At 44.1% G+C, this 12,147-nt stretch overlaps 1 protein-coding gene across 6 annotated transcripts in view; it reads right to left on the minus strand.

Moving 5' to 3' along the window:
* galnt13 (polypeptide N-acetylgalactosaminyltransferase 13) overlaps window positions 1-12,147 on the minus strand; it is a 542,151-nt gene that overhangs the window by 486,379 nt on the left and 43,625 nt on the right. The window lies entirely within an intron of this gene.

Below are 12,147 nucleotides of genomic sequence, written 5' to 3' on the forward strand. Positions count from 1 at the left end.
CTGACCATTTAATATATTTAATTGGCAGGTTTCCCGCAAGCTGAAGAACGCGCTCAGGTTAAAGGCAGAAGTTGGCAGATTTCTACCGGCTTCCTGACATGCCGGCGGTTTCAGCTGTTTCAATCTGCTGCCCGCACAAAAACCTACCCATCTTGGCAGGTTAAAAATCTGCCACCCACCGCCCACACCCCCTATTGAATGTTAGCAGGTTATTCACCACAGGAGGCATTGCAGCTAAGCTCAATTCTGTCATCATCAGACATGCAGACTTTGCAACAAGTCACTGTATAGTGACGAAGAGTGGGAAAATCAGCAGCTGGGTTTTCCACTCCATTACTCTGGAGCTCTGATGCCAGTTTTAGAACCATGAGTGAGATCAGATTCAGTACAGATTTAAGATCTAAGACACTAGACTCTCCCTAGTTTGCATAGCTCAGATCCACAATGGGCAATGCATTTACAACTAAGGTTTAGATCCAGGTGTTTCAAGAAACCTGTCACAAAATAGATTTGGACTATTATTTGTAATCTAAAGCAAACATATTTGGCAAAATATTATCCCTACACTTTGTAAATCTGACAGTGGTGTGCTCATCTTCGGTTTCTGACGACTGTAGATCAGGCTGCCTTTGCTCGTCCACGTGGCTACAAACTGCCCAGACTTTGCTTCCAATGGCTGTTATTCATTTACTTTTAATATTGCTTCTACAAATTCATCACTTTTTTCCTGCAGAATAGTCTATCTGACTTTATTTTCATCAAACTCTTTTAGCCTCGCTAGGAAAAACAAAGCATAATATCTGATCTTCCAAGAATAACCACATGTATTTTGCTAAAAGAAAATTCTTAAGCAATTTATAACAGTCTTGATAAACTTTTAAATATCAGCTCCTTTACTGCAGTATGACAATTATTTAATTACTTTGCTTGTCTGATTGTCATACCAATTGGTCTCTATTATATTCCATGTCCAATTCACTAATTTAATTTTCAATAATAGCTCCATCATAGTCTCCAACTCTGCCATATGCTGCTGGGTTATATATGTTCTCACTTCTCTGTTACAAATTGCAGCTTTCTACTCAGCTCTAAGTAAAGACAAATCTCTCTCACGCGATGCTGTCACTTCCAGCTTATCTTTCATGGCGCCATTACTTTTATTGTTGTTGCAACTCGACCCTACAAGGTGATCTGTACATAAAAGAAATCCAACCAGACTGTTTTTGCACCACCATTTCACTACTGTTTGTACATACAGGTACTTTCTTTTGAAGTGAGCAGAGTTAATCAACAAAATCAGACCTCTGGCAGATGGAGCTAATCAAACTCACAATCATCATAATACCTTTTATAAAATTGAACACTTCAAAAAAGGCATGCTTTTACAGCACTTTATTCCAAACGATAAATGTTAATTGTCAGCAATACCTTTTATATGATTCTGGTACTATATACAACACCACCTTTTTGGTTATATGTAGCACAGGCATCATACAAAGGTTCACAGTTGACAACCAACACATTATTGAAAATGAAAGAAGGAAAGGCTTATTTTTCATGCAACAATGAGAAAAGGAAAAGAAAGACTGGTAGCATTTTGGAAGGGACAAAGAATAAGTGAACAAAAGCGTTTTATGAATACTCTTAAACACTGTTCAGGGAGCAGAGGGAACAGGGAGCTGTGGTGCATGCTTTCTTTCCTTTCAGCAGTCATTTTGCAGTTCAACTGGTGAATTATCAAAACAACTGTTGAGGACTGCATATGATTATATTAATCAATCAACAAGAATTATTGTAACTAATAACAGTCTGATCACAAAGTCTAAAAAATATCCACACAAAACATTTTTGATTGTATGACCATAAATTAAACCATCACTGAAAATTTAACTACCACAAAAATATCCGTTTCAAATGAAGCAGATCAAAGCAGTGATTAATGACTTAGGTTAGAGATATCTACATAACATTTACAACTGACCTGTTCGCTCCTGGTTTTTAACAACATAGCATAAAATTTGGTTTATAAATCACATTTATGTCCAAGATTCCCAAATTTATAGCTGCTGTTTTAGGACAACATGCTGTTATGTTCAGGTATCTAGGCCAGACAGACTTTAACCATTAAAAATATATTAAATATTATTCTTATCGCACACATTGTTATAGAAAAAAATGCATCCACTGTACTACAGTAGCTACTCCATGTGCTAAATGGCTTTTTATCTTTATACAGTTTTTTGGGATTGCCTCTCCTGCTCCTTCCGCAACCCCCAACAAAATTGCTTCTCAATTTCAGCTGCCATATTTACAAAGAAGGAGCAAGCCAAAAGAACATTTTAAAATCACCACAGTTATCTTGTCTTATTCCTTCCAAAACTTACTATGAACATTAACAGAGAACTTTCACACCAATTTTATGGCAGATTTCTAAAATGGGCCTTTGCTTCCATCTGCACTGAAAGCTGAAGACACAGTAATTCAACGAGCTACTTTTAAATTAAAAGGGCAAGGTAGAATACAAAAAGAACAGTGTATTCTTCGTGCATTCATTTCTCCTACAGGCAAGCACAACACAGAACACAAGGGAACACCAGGGTACTGGGGGAAGAGATGCTGACAACTTTAACAGCATGCAAAAAGCAATAAACTCTGACCTCGGAATGGACATGTGGGAATCACTGACCCTGATTTTAACTGAGCCCCACCTGGCAGAACCTGGGTGTCCATTACCCTCCCACTGATCCCACTTCCTTCTCAGTATCTCTCTATATTGACCGGCTCTTTTGAGCAGGCGAGCAGAACACCCCTAGGAAGGAAACAGGGGTCCTGTTTTAAATATATAGATCGGGTCAGATTACGTTATCAAGACCCAATCTGCATTATCAACCTGTGGCCTGAGCATAGAACAGTGTCAGCTCCACATTGGGAAAAATCTGCCGGGAGCCGGATCCTGGGCGAAAAGATGCCCAAAAGGTAAGTTTAAAATTTATTTTTCATGTTTTCTTGTGGGACAGGAGTGCTCCTTCAGGCCTCACAAATGAAGCTTGTCCCTGGCTACCGCTCCCCACAGCCACACCCCGACCACAGCTAGAACACCCACCTGAACGTGATCGCAGAAATGCATTCCCCCTACTCCCCATATTGTGTCTCTGCACTATTGGACTATTGCTTCCAAATAATTGTGCTCCATTAAATCTGTGAAACTGTGCCAAAAGAAACGTTTGCCTAGAAGATGTTGCCACTGTATCTGCTTCCTGTTTTCATAGCACTGCTGATACTGAAGTTCCAGCCTATCAGTTTTTCTGGCATCTTGCGGGATATCTGCTATCAGTTCTTTCCTGTTTCTGAAGTTGTCAAGTAGTGAACTGGGCACATATTACAAGGACCCCAGACCGAGACAGATACTGAAACCTTAGTTTTAACACCCCTATGACAATCAATTCTTATCCTTATTTTCGTGTGCGCTTCATTATGGAGCTCCTCTGTCGCACTGGTGTTTGTACAAAGAGGTATCATGAGCCATGGAGGTAGGAGACAGAACTAGTCACTCAAACTATCCTGACTCATTTCCTGCTGTTCAAATTGCTGATACACTCCACTGGTGAAGCATAAAAGTATTCAGACAGCTCCCTGTAAGTCTGCCTGTTATCACAAGTGTGGTGCACATTTTTGGAATGGGAGCCATTGGGATTTGTTTAATGCAATGAGGAGCTGCCACCATGTAATAAATTGTTTTTACGTTGTCTGATGCAACATAAATGAGATGCGTGGAGTCCAGGTTGTTGAAGATCTCAAAACAGATTTATTAAACAGCTATAATAAAAACAAGGAATGCTGGAAATACTCAGCAGGTCTGGCAGCATCTGTGGAGAGAGAAGCAGAGTTAACTTTTCAGGTCAGTGACCCTTCATCAGAACTGGCAAAGGTTAGAAATGTAATAGGTTTTAAGCAAATAAAGCAGGGGTGGGGCAAGAGATAACAAAAGGCAAGGTGTTTATAGGAGAATAACTGACCAGAAGTCATGGAGTAAAGGCAAATGGTATGTTGGGGCCAGGGTTGGGGCCGACCATGACTCATGGCCCTCCTGCCTTGGGCGCTATGGCGTTGGAAGGATGAATGAGAACGGGCAGAGACTGCTTGAGTTGTGTACCTATCATAACCTCTGCATCACCAACTCGTTCTTTCACACTAAACCCTGTCACCAGGTTTCATGGAGGCACCCAAGATCACGTCGTTGGCACCAGCTAGACCTCATTGTCACAAGGCGAGCCGCCTTAAACAGTGTTCAAATCACACGCAGCTTCCACAGTGCGGACTGCGACACCGACCACTCCCTGGTGTGCAGCAAGGTTAGACTCAGACCAAAGAAGTTGCATCATTCCAAGCAGAAGGGCCACCCGCGCATCAACACGAGCAGAATTTCTCACCCACAGCTGTTACAAAAATTTCTAAATTCACTTGTAACAGCCCTTCAAAACACTCCCACAGGGGATGCTGAGACCAAGTGGGCCCACATCAGAGACGCCATCTATGAGTCAGCTTTGACCACCTACGGCAAAAGTGCGAAGAGAAATGCAGACTGGTTTCAATCTCATAATGAAGAGCTGGAACCTGTCATAGCCGCTAAGCGCATTGCACTTTTGAACTACAAGAAAGCCCCCAGCGATTTAACATCCGCAGCACTTAAAGCAGCCAGAAGTACTGCACAAAGAACAGCTAGGCGTTGCGCAAACGACTACTGGCAACACCTATGCAGTCATATTCAGCTGGCCTCAGACACCGGAAACATCAGAGGAATGTATGATGGCATGAAGAGAGCTCTTGGGCCAACCATCAAGAAGATCACCCCCCTCAAATCTAAATCGGGGGACATAATCACTGACCAACGCAAACAGATGGACCGCTGGGTTGAGCACTACCTAGAACTGTACTCCAGGGAGAATGCTGTCACTGAGACTGCCCTCAATGCAGCCCAGCCTCTACCAGTCATGGATGAGCTGGACATACAGCCAACCAAATCGGAACTCAGTGATGCCATTGATTCCCTAGCCAGCGGAAAAGCCCCTGGGAAGGACAGCATTACCCCTGAAATAATCAAGAGTGCCAAGCCTGCTATACTCTCAGCACTACATGAACTGCTATGCCTGTGCTGGGACGAGGGAGCAGTACCCCAGGACATGCGCGATGCCAACATCATCACCCTCTATAAAAACAAAGGTGACCGCGGTGACTGCAACAACTACCGTGGAATCTCCCTGCTCAGCATAGTGGGGAAAGTCTTTGCTCGAGTCGCTCTGAACAGGCTCCAGAAGCTGGCCGAGCGCGTCTACCCTGAGGCACAGTGTGGCTTTCGTGCAGAGAGATCGACTATTGACATGCTGTTCTCCCTTCGTCAGATACAGGAGAAATGCCGTGAACAACAGATGCCCCTCTACATTGCTTTCATTGATCTCACCAAAGCCTTTGACCTCGTCAGCAGACGTGGTCTCTTCAGACTACTAGAAAAGATCGGATGTCCACCAAAGCTACTAAGTATCATCACCTCATTCCATGACAATATGAAAGGCACAATTCAACATGGTGGCTCCTCATCAGAGCCCTTTCCTATCCTGAGTGGTGTGAAACAGGGCTGTGTTCTCGCACCCACACTTTTTGGGATTTTCTTCTCCCTGCTGCTTTCACATGCGTTCAAATCCTCTGAAGAAGGAATTTTCCTCCACACAAGATCAGGGGGCAGGTTGTTCAACCTTGCCCGTCTAAGAGCGAAGTCCAAAGTACGGAAAGTCCTCATCAGAGAACTCCTCTTTGCTGACGATGCTGCTTTAACATCTCACACTGAAGAATGCCTGCAGAGTCTCATCGACAGGTTTGCGTCTGCCTGCAATGAATTTGGCCTAACCATCAGCCTCAAGAAAACGAACATCATGGGGCAGGATGTCAGAAATGCTCCATCCATCAATATTGGCGACCACGCTCTGGAAGTGGTTCAAGAGTTCACCTACCTAGGCTCAACTATCACCAGTAACCTGTCTCTAGATGCAGAAATCAACAAGCGCATGGGTAAGGCTTCCACTGCTATGTTCAGACTGGCCAAGAGAGTGTGGGAAAATGGCGCACTGACACGGAACACAAAAGTCCGAGTGTATCAGGCCTGTGTCCTCAGTACCTTGCTCTACGGCAGCGAGGCCTGGACAACGTATGCCAGCCAAGAGCGACGTCTCAATTCATTCCATCTTCGCTGCCTTCGGAGAATACTTGGCATCAGGTGGCAGGACTATATCTCCAACACAGAAGTCCTTGAAGCGGCCAACACCCCCAGCTTATACACACTACTGAGTCAGCGGCGCTTGAGATGGCTTGGCCATGTGAGCCGCATGGAAGATGGCAGGATCCCCAAAGACACATTGTACAGCGAGCTCGCCACTGGTATCAGACCCACCGGCCGTCCATGTCTCCGTTATAAAGACGTCTGCAAACGCGACATGAAATCGTGTGACATTGATCACAAGTCGTGGGAGTCAGTTGCCAGCATTCGCCAGAGCTGGCGGGCAGCCATAAAGACAGGGCTAAATTGTGGCGAGTCGAAGAGACTTAGTAGTTGGCAGGAAAAAAGACAGAGGCGCAAGGGGAGAGCCAACTGTGCAACAGCCCCAACAAACAAATTTCTCTGCAGCACCTGTGGAAGAGCCTGTCACTCCAGAATTGGCCTTTATAGCCACTCCAGGCGCTGCTTCACAAACCACTGACCACCTCCAGGCGCGTATCCATTGTCTCTCGAGATAAGGAGGCCCAAAAGAATGTTAATGGTGTGCTGAAAGACAAAGCGTTAGTGCAGAAAGGGTTGTTAACTGACAGAAAAATGAATAGCCCTGACCCAAAGCACAAACATGAAAAAACGTGGGTAGGCACATCGTTAAAAAAAAATGAAACAAACTAAAATAAAATAAAAAATAATAATAAAAAAGAAAAAACAACAAAAAATAAAAAGGGGGGGGGGGGCCGTCATGCTCTGAAATTACTGAACTCAATGTTCAGTCCAGCAGGCTGTAGTGTGCCTAATCGGTAAATGAGATGCTTTTCCTCCATCTTGCGTTGATGTTCAATGGAACACTACAGCAAGCCCAGGACAGATATGTGGGCATGAGAGCAGGGGTGTGTGTTAAAATGGCAAGCAACTGCAAGCTCGAAGTTATGCTTTTGGACTGAGCAGAGGTGTTCCACAAAGCGGTCACCCAATCTGCGTTTGGTCTCCCCAATGCAGAGACCACCACATTGTGAGCAGCGAATACAGTATACTAAATTGAAAGAAGTACTAGTAAATCGCTGCTTCACCTGAAAGGAGTGTTTGGGGCATTGGATAGTGAGGAGAGAGAGGAGGTAAAAGGGCAGGTGTTACACCTCCTGCGATTGCATGGGAAGGTGCCGGGGGAAGGGGACAAGGTGTTGGGGGTAATGGAGGAATGGACCAGGGTGTCGTGGAGGGAATGATCCCTTTGGAATGCTGACAGGGGTGGGAAGGAAAAGATGCCTTTGGTAGTGGCATCACACTGGACGTGGCGGAAATGGCAGAGGATAATCCTTTGGATGTGGAGGCTGGTGGGGTGGAAAGTGAGGACAAGGGGAACGCTGTCGCGGTTCTGGGAGGGATGGAAGGGGTGAGAGTAAAGGTGCGGGAAATGGGCCGGACACGGTCGAGGGCCCTGTCAACCACAGCCGCCACATCCAAAAGATCATCTTTTTTGTTATTTATTATTTTTTATTTGTTTATTTTATTTTAGTTTGTTTCATCATTCATTTTTTTCACCATGTGCCTACCCACTGTTTTTTCATGTTTGTGCTTTGGGCTTGTGCTGTTCATTTTGCGTCAGTTAACACCCTCTCTGCACTAACGCTTTGCCTTTCAGGACACCATTAACATACCGTTTGCCTTTGCTCCATGACCTTCTGGTCAGTTATTCTCCTCATCTCAGCCCTAAATGATTGGCCCCTTATCCTGAGACTGTGCCATCGTGTTCTAGATCCCCCAGCCAGGGGAAACAATCTCCTAGTGTCTAACCTGTCAAGCCCCTTCAGAATTTTGTATGTTTCAATGAGATCACCTCTCATTCTTCTAAACCCCAGAGAATGTGGACCCAATTTGTTCAGCCTCTCATCATTGGTCCTTGGGATGAGAAGGTTGTCCTATCTATTGAACCTTCACTGTCCTGCCTCCAATGTAAGTATATCCTTCCTTAAATAAGACTAAAACTGTACACAGTATTCCAGGACTGCTCTCACCAAAGCCCTGTACAATTTTAGCAAATCTTGTTTATTCTTGTACTCCAATAAAGGCCAATGTGCCATTTCTCTTCCTAACTGCCTGCTGTACCTACATGCTAAATTTCTGTGTCCCTTGTATGAGTACAATGTGAATAACTTCACACTTCCCCACATTATATTACATCTTTCACCTTGTTGCCCGCTCACTTAAAAATTGGCTGATCTGGAAAAAGTCATCCAAGGGTGCATGGAATGAGCTCATGGCATTAAAATTGAGAGCAGCAGTCACTTTCTTTGCCACCGTCAGACCTGTACATGCCTATGGACCTTACCTCGCTGCAGTATCTAACAGATTCCCCTCCTCCAAAGCAGCCTCCTGAGACAGAGTTCCTGAAAACAGCCTTGGAAAGTACATTTGGATCTATACATCTTGCAAGATGAGCAGTTCTATGTAGGTCCGACATCCCTCTGGTTCTGCCTGGTTCATCTAGTTCCCTTGCAGCTCCTGTTCCTCCTCCTCCAATACATACATTATGTAAAGTGGAATTCCCATTGGAAAGCTCATTGACTAGCCCTCAACTATTAGGTCAGTAACTCTCTTGAAATACAAGGCTTGCCAAGAGTAAATCAGAAAGTAAGGGAGTTTTCTGAAGTACAGCAGAGAAAGACCTTTTTTTTTTTTTAAGTACATCCAGTGAGTCCGAGATATGGTCAAAAATCTCCACAACCAACCCTTCAGTTCAGCAGTGTCCTTTGATGAACCGTGACTTTTAAACTGTGTCAGACATTCTCATTTCACACGAATACCACCTCACCATTATGTCTCACAACATAGAGTCAATTTCCTCCCACCAAAGCGATTCATTAATTCTGACATCTGTGCAATATATCTTTTCTAAAGGTTGGAAAAGCTAACACATCCTTAGCATAACCTGTTGGGTCAAACACCAACACAACATAGTACTGGCTCTATAATTCAAGGATGCCCTCGTGGCTTTGCTGTAGAGCACCTAACTAGCCCTAAGCATTTCTATTTGTAACTGATGACAGTGTTACGACCAAGACAGGAGTAATGCACTGTTAATTCAGTCCCACTACTCCATAGGTCATAGCACATCAAATAAAGTTTTCCACCTACTGAAGACAAGCCAAACTAAACACTGTATTTTCCCCCAGTATAAAGAACACTAAACCAGGTTTACTCAAACAGAAACATTAACTATTTATTAGAAAATAATAGGTCTTAACTACAAACTAGATAAATCTATACATGAAAACACCTTATTCCCTTAACCCTCATGCACACACAGATGCATTCAAAAAGAAATGGTTTACCAGTTTCAGAAGGGCGCGGGGGGGGGGGGGGGGGGGGGGGCATTGGATTATAATTGTTTCTTAGGAACAGAAGGAACAATAATTGAGGTTCACATTCTGGTAGGATGTTTTCAGTACGGTGAGATGTCCCAGAGTCAAATTGTCGGATGCCACACGAAGTCTCTCTAGGTGAGGCTGATGAACAGTCTGTGATGGGAGGTGTTCACAGCAATTTAACTACAGCAGGCGTCACATAGGTTTTCCCTCGGGGTGTAACAGGTCTGCTTGGGTTTTGAAGCAGCAGTCTAGCAGTAGAAGAATTCCTCAGATTTCAGGATTTTCTTAGAATACAGGAGGCAGCAGGAATCTCACTGGATGCAGAAATTCTTCAGAGTCTGGAGGCAACAGGAATCTGTTACCTTTCAAATGCAGAATTCTTTTTCAAGAGATGCGAGTCTCCTTTACAGAGAGAGGTAGCACTTTTCTGAGTATTTTCTCTCTGGCTACAGGCAGGTCAAGCAAAAATTTCAGATGGTTGTTCTTTGTCCAACTTACAGTCTTTTAAAGGGTCCAGAGTGAAAATAGGACTTTCCTGAACATGGCCACATGTCCAGACTGTGTCTCTCCCTCGCCCCTTGTTCAAAAGCTGCTCTGAGGAAAGGTTAAACCCGTGTGATGTCCTTGAAACTGCTGACCTTCCTGTCCTTTTACAAGTTTAACTTCCTTTCAAAATACCCATCAAGTTCAACTCTTTGTTCTGAACTTCCTTTCAAAACATTTCTGGAATTCCAATTATTTTTGCAGGTGTCGTTCACTGAGCAAAATCCTTCTTTTTTTGAAACACACAGAAGTCCAAGATTGTAGTACAAAAATAAAACTTTTTGCAACAAGACATGAGCAAACAGAAAAACTATTTAGGAGAAAATCTGTGTAACTGTGCGCCCTCACAGTTAAAACAATCTAAATGAGTCCATTTCATTCCTCAATGAACGCCTGGCTCTCACAACATACCACATCATATTCTACCTTTGTAGTGATGTTTGATTGCTTTGAGGAAGCTTGAAATATGACTTTCACAGCAATTTGTAGTTATCCAACACAATACTGCATAATGGATAACAGGCTAGCAACAATCATCATATAGCATCTTTAACATAGTGAAATGTCACAAGGCACTTCATATGATTGTTATCAAGCAAAACTTGACTTCGCCACATCAAGAAATAGGACAAATAACCAAAAGCTTGGTCATAGAAGTAGCTTTTAAGGAGTGCCTTAAAGGAGGAGAGGCAGAGAGGATTAGGAGAGAATTCCAGAACCTAGGGCTCAGGAAGTTGAAGGCACAGCGGCCAACGGCAGAGCAATAAAAACAGGGATGCACAAAAGGTCAGAATTGAGGAGCACAGAGATCTCGAAGGGCTGGTGGCGGTTGGAGAGATTGGGAGGACTGGGGCCATGGAGAGATTTGAAAATGAGGATGAGATATGTTAAAAAAAAATTGCTGGACCAGGAGCCATAATAGGTCAACAAGCAAAAGAGTGAATGGGACTTGCTGCGAGTTAGAATAGGAGCAGCTCAAGTTTATGAAGGGTGGAAGATGGGAGGCCGGTCAGGAGAGCCTTGGAAGGTCAAGTCTAGAGGTAACAAAGGAATGGATGAGGGTTTCAGCTGCAGATAAGCTGAGGCAGGGTTGGAGCTAGGCAATTTTATGGGGGTGGACGTAGGCAGACTTGGTGAAGGAGCGGATATGTAGTTGGAAGATCATCTCAGTCAAATGGGATGTTAAGGTTGGCGAACGGTCTGGTTTGGCATCAGACAGCAATGAGGGAGAGGGATGGAGTCGGTGGGTAGGGAACAGAGTTCATGGTGGGGCAATGGCTTCTATCTTGTCAATATTGCGTTGGAGAAAGTTTCTGTCCAGGACTGGATGTCGGACAAGCAGCTGACAAATCAGATACAGAGGATGTTGAAGAGAGGTGAGAGTGAGGTACAGCTGGGTGTCATCAGCATATGTGTGAAAACCGATGTGTTTTCAAACAACATCATCAACAAGAGGCAACAAGCCAGAGGGGTGCTTTTTCAGGAGGGAGATGATGATAGCAGATTTGAAGAAGACAGTACTTGAAGAGAAAGAACCATGAACAGTATCAACTAACATGGGGGCAGGAAGAGAAATTGGGTGGTCAGCAGGTGGGGGGGAAGAGGGTCAAGGGAGAGGAGGTAGATCTCGCGGACAAGATGAGCTCCGAGACGATATGAGGGGAGACAAGAGATAAACTAGAGAAAGATGCAAGTTCAGGGCTGGGTGGGGGTTAGGGGAAGTGTGGGAGGGGGAGGGGGAAGCAGCAGAGGCAGCTGAACGGATGGTCTCAATCTTAGTGACAAAGTTGCCCAAGAGCTCCTCACTTGTTGGCAGTGTGTGGTTTAAGACGACCGTTTATAATGGAGAAGAGAAGCCAAGGTCTATCTTTGCATTGCAGGATGATTCTGAAATAGTGAGCAGTTTTGGCAGAGTAAGCAGGACCCAATAGTGCTTTATACATTCCGGCCATATATGGCAATAAATGGATT

This window comes from Heterodontus francisci, chromosome 7 (assembly GCF_036365525.1).
Source record: "Heterodontus francisci isolate sHetFra1 chromosome 7, sHetFra1.hap1, whole genome shotgun sequence".
NCBI classification, from domain to species: domain Eukaryota; kingdom Metazoa; phylum Chordata; class Chondrichthyes; order Heterodontiformes; family Heterodontidae; genus Heterodontus; species Heterodontus francisci.